Source organism: Carlito syrichta, unplaced genomic scaffold, assembly GCF_000164805.1.
Source record: "Carlito syrichta isolate Samal-C Ts95f unplaced genomic scaffold, Tarsius_syrichta-2.0.1 Scaffold304517, whole genome shotgun sequence".
NCBI lineage: Eukaryota > Metazoa > Chordata > Mammalia > Primates > Tarsiidae > Carlito > Carlito syrichta.
The window spans coordinates 224,679-233,191 of record NW_007248613.1 but is presented as its reverse complement, the minus strand read 5'-3'; the positions used below and the strand labels follow the sequence as shown (position 1 = coordinate 233,191).

General features: G+C 41.9%; 1 pseudogene; it reads right to left on the bottom strand.

Annotated features, from left to right (window-relative positions):
• Positions 1-256: 256 nt before the first annotated feature.
• The window catches only part of LOC103262501, a 25,134-nt pseudogene continuing 16,877 nt past the window's right edge, over positions 257-8,513 (bottom strand).

Sequence of the window (8,513 nt, the reverse complement as noted above, 5' to 3'; positions counted from 1 at the left end):
GACAATTTTTTAAAATTTCTTTTTAATTATTTGTAGAGATGAGGTCTCACTATGTTACCCAGGCTAGTCTCGAACTCCTGTGGGCTCAAGCCATCCTCCCACCTTGGCCTCCCAAAGTGCTGGGATTACAGGTGTGAGCCACCATGCCTGGCTGACAATTATTTTTTTCCCAGTCAATGAAAGGGAAACTTTATTAAGGCCCCAGGGTTGTGGGCCAGAGCAAGAGGCCACCTTGTGGGAGGAGCAGGCGAGAGTCTTATTTGGTCTTCTTCTTGGGGCACAGATTGTTGGTGTGTCTGCACTTCTTGCAGCAGTTGACGACATGAGGGTGCAAGCGTGCAGACCACTTGTGGCAGATCCATCTTGTTGCAGTTATACTTCTTGGTAAGCTGGTGGAGGGTTAGGGTTAGGTTTAGGTGCAGGGTGGACTCTTTCTGGATGTTGTAGTCTGAGAGAGGGCGGCCATCCTCCAGCCATTTGCCCACAAGTATCAGACACTGCTGGTCGGGTGGGACTCCCTCCTTGTCTTGGATTTTAGGCTTTGACATTCTCGATGGTGTCAATGGGCTCAACCTCAAGGGTGACAGTCTTGCCTGTGAGGGTCTTCACCAAGATCTGTATCTTTGTGTTTGCTGCCTCGTTGAAAGTTTTTAATTTTCTTTAAAAAAAAAAAACAGACATTTATTTATTTCTCAAAGTTCTAGGGGCTGAAAAGTTCAAGATCAAGGCATCAGAAGGTATGGTGTCTGGTGAGGGCCCAGTCTCTGCTTCCAAGATGGCACCTGAATACTGCATCCTCCAGAGGGTATGAACACTGTTCTTCACGTGGCATGAGAGCAGAAGACCAAAAAGGACAATTTTTTCATTAAAAAGCTAATTATATGATTTTTTTCATTCATGATTGCAGATGTACAAATCCCAAAGAAAATATTTGTTCACTGAATTCAACAGGATTTTTATTTTTTAAAAATCCATTATGATAAAGTTCTATCCCAGAAATTCAATATCAGTGAACTTAGTGAGCTAGGAATATAAATAAATTTTCTTAACTTGACAAAGATTATGTATCAGAACCTGTGGCAAATATACTTAATATACTTAATGGAGAAACTTTAGACCCATTCCCTTTAAGATTGTGAATAAGACAAAGATGTCCACAGTACTGTTTCTGTTTCCTATAGCACAAAATTCCCGGCCAGTGTTAGAAAATGAAAATAATTAAGAGGTTGTATTAGTCATGGTTCTCCAGAAAAACAAAATTAATAGGATTTATATAGACTGTAAGAAAGAAAGCAAGGGGGAGGGAGGGAGGAGAGAGAGAGAGAATTTACTTTAAGGAATTGGCTTATATGATTGTACGGGTTGACAAGTCAGAAATCTGCAGGGTGGGCCAGCATGCTTGAGACCCAGGGAAGAGCAGATATTGCAACTCCAGTCCCAAAGCATCTGTAGACAGAATTCTCTCTATTCTCTCTTCCTCTGAGGACGTTATTTTTTTTCTTAAGGGCTACACTTGATTGGATGTGGCCCACCCACATTGTGGGAGGTCATCTGCCTCACTCAAACTCTACTAATTTAAATGTTAACCTCATCTACAAAATAAAAAATAAATTAAATAAATAAATAAAAACTTTCACAGCAACACTTAGACTGCAGCTAGTTGACCAGATAACGGGGCACCATAACCTAGCCAAATTGACACATAAAATAAACCAGCACAAAGATATAATTTTTGAAAGGAAAAAGATGAAACTGCCAGCCGGGTTTGGTGGCTCAGCCTGTAATCCCGCGCTTTGGGAGGCTGAGGTGAGTGGATTGCCTGAGCCTGCGGGTTCGAGACCTGCCTGGGCAACTTGGCGAGACTTCATCTCTACAATAAATCAAAAAAATCAGTCAGGCGTGGTAGTGCGCGTCTGTAGTTCCAGCTACTTGGAAGGCTGAGGCAGAAGGATCGCCGGAGCCCAGCAGGTCGAGGCTGCGGTGGCCGGGAGCGGCCACTGGACTCCAGTCTGGGTGACAGAGTGAGATTCCAACTCAAAAAAAAAGAAAGGAAGAAACTGCCATTTGCAAGTGACGTGATTAGCTATCTAGAAACAAAAATACAGTCAGCATATTCAACTCTAAGTTTCTAACTAGAAAATCAACCTGCAAAAATCAGTGGCAGTTCTTTATCCCACAAATAACAAGAAACTATAAAATTTAATAAGAGTAACATCAGGCCGGGCTCGGTGGCTCAGCCTATAGTCTCGCACCTTTGGGAGGCTGCGGTGAGTGGATTGCCTGAGCCCGTGGGTTCGAGACCCGCCTGGGCAGCGAGACCTCATCTCTACAATAAATAAAAAAATGAGCCGGGCGTGGTAGCGCACGCCTGTAATTCCAGCTACTCAGAAGGCTGAGGCGGAAGGATCGCCAGAGCCCAGCAGGCAAGGCTGCGGTGGCCGGGAGCGGCCACTGCACTCCAGTCTGGGCGACCGAGTGAGACTCCAACTCAAAAAAAAAAAAAAAAGAGTAACATCATTTACAATGGCCATAAAACTATAAAGTGTCTAAAGTTAATATAAGAATACACAAGGCCAGGCACAGTGGTTCAAGCATGTAATCCCAGCACTTTGAGAGGCTGAGGTGAGAGGATTGCCTGAGCCCAGGAATTCGAGACCTGCCTGGGCAACTTGGTGAGACCTCATCTCTACAATAAATGAAAAAATGAGCTGGGCATGATAGCATGCGTCTATAGCTCTGGATACTTGGAAGGCTGAGGTAGAAGGATCTCCTGAGCCCAGTGGGTCGACGCTGGGGTGGCCGTGAGTGTGCCACTGCACTCCAGCCTGGGCAATGGAGTGAGACTCCGACTCAAAAAAAAAGAATACACAAGCCCTCTCTAGGTAATACAGTGAGGTACTGAGACAAGAATAAACCGACCAATGGAAAATAATGAAGATTCCAGTGTAGACACACATTCAGTTTACTTGACTTATTACAGTACGACACTGGTGTGCAGTGGCAAAAAGACAGTATTTTCAATAAATGGTACTAAGCTAATTTTCTATCTAAATGAGGAAAAAATGAATCTGGAATCGTATCTCACACCATATCTCCTACAATCGTATCACACATAAATCAATTTCAGAAGAATTATAGATGTAAATAGGAAAGATAAAATAATAAAGCTTTTAGAGGAAAACATCTTCATGACTTGGTGTGGGCAAAGATTTCTTTAACAGAACATGAAAAGTATTGGCTATGAAAGAAAAAATGATAAGTTGGACTATTTGAAATTAAGAGAATACATATATTGAACAAAGGGTTCATAGTCAGGTTATAAAAAGAATTTTCACTAATGAATAAGAAACATACAGAAAACCAAGAAGAAGAAGAGGAGGAGGAGAAGGAAGAGGAAGAAGAAGAAATATAAGTGGCAAATAAATATATGAAAAGGTGCTCAACTTCAGGCATTAAGGATATGGAAATTTAAGTCACAATAAAATACCACTATACCAACCACCAGAATGGCTAAAATGAAAAAGAGATGAAAAATACCAAGTATTAATAAAGATGTGGAGCAACCAGGACTCTCACACCATTCTGTGGTAGTGTAAATTGGTACAATCACTTTGAAACATCATTTGGCAGATACTACTAAAGCTGAACACATGCATATCCTATGAATCAATAGGAATGTATACACAAGTTCACCAAAAGATGTGTACAAGAATTTTCATAGCAGTACTCCTTATTATAGCCAAAACCTGGAAGCTACCCAAATGTCTATCAACAGTAGAATGAATAAATTATGGTATAATTATGTAATAGAGGCCGGGTGCAGTGGCTCACGCCTATAATCCCACACTTTGGGAGGCTGAGGTGAGAGGATTGCCAGAGTCCACAGGTTTGAGACCAGCCTGGGTAACTTGATGAGACCTCATCTCTACAATAAATAAAAAAATTAGCCAGGCATCATGGCGCATGCCTGTAGTTCCAGCTACTTGGAAGGCTGAGGCAGAAGGATTGTCTGAGCCCGGTAGGTCGAGGCTGCAGGGGCCGTGAGCATGCCACTGCACTCTAACCTGGGAGACAGAGTAAGACTCCGACTTAAAAAAAAAAATTATGTAGTAGAATACTACACAGCAATGAGAAAGAACAAACTGCACCTAGACTCAGCAATATGATTAGATCTTACAAACATGGTATTGTGTGAAAGTCACCAGATATGAGAGCACAAAAGGCATTATTCCATTTATATGAACCAAAAACCAAAATTTTTAAAAGGCAAAGGTGAAACTAATTTAAGACAGATATTGGATGAAAATGGGCAGGAGGAAGCCTTCTTGGGTATAGGCAATGTTCTATTTCAGTGCTGTTTTCACGTTGTGGAAATTCATCAAATCACTCATTATTTGAGCATTTTTATGTATGTATACCAGACTTGAATAAAAAGTCCAAAAAAACTCTAATGAAGTGATTTCCTTTTTTAAACTACTCACGTTAGAGCCAAGGTTCTGGAGATCATTTGCATGGAGTTAAAAAAAAAAAAAACTAGCATGCCAAATGGAAAATATTAAAACTGAATCCCAATAAGGGGGGACCCAATGGATTAAGGACCCAGAGATGAATACCATAAAGTTAACAGAAGAAACTATAGAAGAGTGTCTTTATGATCTCTACAGGCAGAGAAAGACTTCTTAAATAAATTTTCAAAGACAAATCATAAGGTAAAAGAGGAAATTTGGTTGCTTCAAAGTACAGGATTTCTGTTTATTGAAGGACACCACAGACAAAAAGAATAGATATATAGCCCCCAAAAGCAACAAAAAATGATCGTGTCAAATACGTGAGAAACACTTGCAAATCAACATGAAGAAAAACAGCATCCCCAATAGAAGACTAGGCAAAGAATATGAACAGGCAGTTAGAGAAGAGATGCTCACTTGGAGAAGTGCTCAAAATTACCTGCAATCAGAGAAAAGCAAATTAAAATAAAAATGAAATATCACTTTTGTATATATTAGACTGCAAAAGTTAGACAGCTGAATAATGCCAATTGTTGGGAAGCTGTAGGCCTGTAAGAGACCGCTGGCACTGCTACTATGAATTTAGACTAGTGCAGCCATTTTGGAGAAGTCGGCACCTCTGACATAAATTAAGTAAACACATAGAGAATGACCCAGCGATTCTCTTCCTGTGCATATATCCCATGGAAATTCAGAAGTCCACAAGGTACATGTAAAAAGATGCTCAATGCAGTGTTTTCTGTGGTGGGGAACAACCTGGGCATGCATCACTGAGGAAGTGGTTAGGTGAAAGATCCTCACCATGGAGTCATCTGAAGAATTTAGTAGCAATGAGTTAGATGTACATATAGACACATGGGTGAATATTAAAGCTATGCTTAGTGAAAAATCTAAAAACCAGAATGATATATACAACAGAATATACATACATTGAAAATACATCAATGGGAGAATGGATTAAAAATTGTGATATATGACCAGGTTCAGTGGCTCAGCCTGTAATCCCTGCACTTTGGGGGGCCAAGGTGAGTGGATTGTCTGAGCCCACAGGTTCGAAACCAGCCCAGGCAACTTGGCAAGACCTTGTCTCTACAATAAATAAATAAATAAATAAATAAATAAATAAATAAAAATTAGCCAGGCGTGGTAGCCAGGCATGGTAGTTCCAGCTACTTGGAAGACTGAGGTGGAAGAATTGCTGGAGCCCAACAGGTCGACGCTGGGGTGGCCATGAATGTGCCACTGCAGTCCAGCCTGGGTGACAGAGTGAGACTCCAACTCAAAAAAACAAATTGTGATATGTTCATACAATAGAATACTACTCAGCAATAAAAAGAAATAAGCTATTAATAGACACAGTAACATGGATGAATCTCAAAAACATTATATTAAACAAAAGCCAGACACAACAGAGTATACACTGTATGATTCTATGTCTATGAAATTCAAGAACAGACACAGCTAATCTACAGTGGAAAAAACAGATTAGTGTTGTTTAAGGCTAGGGTGGAAGGAAGTGATTGACTATAAAAGAACAAGGGAAATTTCATGGTGATAGAAATGATTTCTATCTTGACAGGGGTATGGTTAAATGGATGCATACATTTCTCATAAAAGTATACACTTAAAATGGGTACAGGTTATTGTATGTAAATTTTACATCAATAAAGTTGATTTTTAAAATGAAAGAAACTTACACCTACACAAAACAGAACACATTTGCTAAGAGATTTTGACATGGGAAAACTGCTAAGAGAGATTGGCTAGTCACTCTATGTATTAGTAAGCTCAGGCTGCTGTAACAAAATACCACAGGCTGAGAGGCTTAAACAACAGACATTTATTTCTCACAGTTTTGGAGGCTAAAACGTCCAAGGTCAAGGTTCCCTGGTGAGGGCTCTCTTCCTGGTTTGCCAATAGCCACCTTCTTGCTGTGTTCTCACGTAGCAGAGAGAGTACACTCTGGTCTTCTTATAAGGGCTCATGGCGCTCCATCTTTAAAATATCATTTAAACCTGATCATCTCCCAAAGATCTCATCTCCTAATACCATATTATTGAAGGTTAGGTCTTCAATATATGAATTTTGAGGGGACACACATTTAGATTATAATACCCTAGAACACAGTAAAGAAAAACTTTTAAGTTCTTACATGGCTGGCCATAAAGATTGTCCTCATTTAACTCCTGCCTCCCTGCCCTGCAATCGGTTCCTGGCCCCAGCCTGATGAGTTTGAGGATCGTGATGCCTCAGGAGGATCATGAACTTGCCCTCCATCCCCTCGCATCTTTCAGATGAGCAAGGCATTGCCTAGAGAGAGGGTTAAAATAATGGGGCTGGTTTTGCAGAAGTGGGATCAGGACTCCCACCTTCCCTGAATGCCCACTGGCAGGATCTCCTGCCTTTTTCCAAAAAACTGCTCCTTCAATTGTTGTGCCACCTGGAGCTGAGACATCACTAATGGGGCCTTGACTTACTCTGCATGCCCAGAGTTCGGGTGTATCAACCTGCAGGACATGTATAGCTCCTAAACAGCAAAGCCCTCCACAGACTGCTGATCCCATCTGGGATGTTTCCATTTGTTTTTGTTTTTGGTTTTGGTTTTTTGAGTGAGAGTCTCACTCTGTTGCCCGGGCTGGCATGCAGTGGCATGATCACAACTACCGCAGCCTCAACCTGCTGGGTTCAGGCAATCCTTCTGCCTCAGCCTTCCAAGTAGCTGGGACTACAGGTACGAGCCACCACACCCAGCTAATTTTTTTGATTTATTGTAGAGATCAGGTCTCACCATGTTGCCCAGGCTGGTCTCAAACTCCTAGGCTCAGGCAATCCTCTCACCTCGGTCTCCCAAAGTGCTGGCATTACACATGTGAGCCTCCGCACCTGGCCCGGAAGTTTCCATTTCTGAACAAGGCCCAAGTCCTCTGACTCAAGCCCAGCGTCTTTTATATTCCCCAACAGCTACCTCCCTGTGATGAGGAACATGATTTCAAGGATAGAGACTGACACTGAAGAGCAGAAACAGCACAGGCCTTGAAGCCAGAGGTAAGAAGAAATCCCAGCTGGCTAGCCTTGAGCAAGTCTCTTATCCTCTCAGAGCGTTCAGAGAAAAATGAGGTCAGCCATTAGTGAGGAAAACAATGAAGACAATGAGCTAATAAATCCCATTTAGGAGACCTGCTTAAAAGAAGGAAGCAAGACAGTGTCATTATGGAAGCTCAAGCATAATCAGTGATTTGGAGGGTCTGTATTAATCAGGGTTCTCCAGAGAAACAGAACCCAAAGAATATATACATATACCACACACATAGACACATATATGTATATGTATATACATATATGCATATAGTGGGAGAGAGAGAAAGAGGGATTTATTATAAGGAATTGGCTCACACGATTGTGGAAGCTGGCAAGTCCTAAACCTTCAGGGTGGACTAGAAGGTGGAGATCCAGGAGAGCTGATGCTGCAGATGAAGTCTGAAACAAGTTGCTGGAGAAGTTCTCTTGCTCAGGGAGGCTGTTTTTGTTCTAGTTAAGCCTTCAGCTGATTGGATGAGGCCCACCTACATCATGGAGGGCAATCTGTTCACCAATTTCAATGTTAATCCTACCCCCAAACACCCTCCACGTTCACACATAAAAGTGACCACCAGAGCATCTGCTTAAGAAAGAAGGCTGGGTGTGGTGGCTCATGCCTGTAATCCCAGCAGTGTGGAAGGCCAAGGCAAGAGGATTGCTTGAATTCGGGAGTTCAAGATCAGCCTAGGCAACATAGCAAGATCTTGTATCTATAAAAAAATGTAAAAATTAGCCAGATGTTGTGGTATGCACCTGTAGTCTCAGGTACTTGGGAAACTGAGGCAGGAGGATTGTTTGAGCCCAGGAGTTGGGGGCCGCCATGACTGTGCCACTGCACTTCAGCCTAGGCAACAGTATGAGACCCTGTTGAGAGAGAGAGAGAGAGAGAGAGAGAGAGAGAGAGAGAGAGAGAGAGAGAGAGGGGGG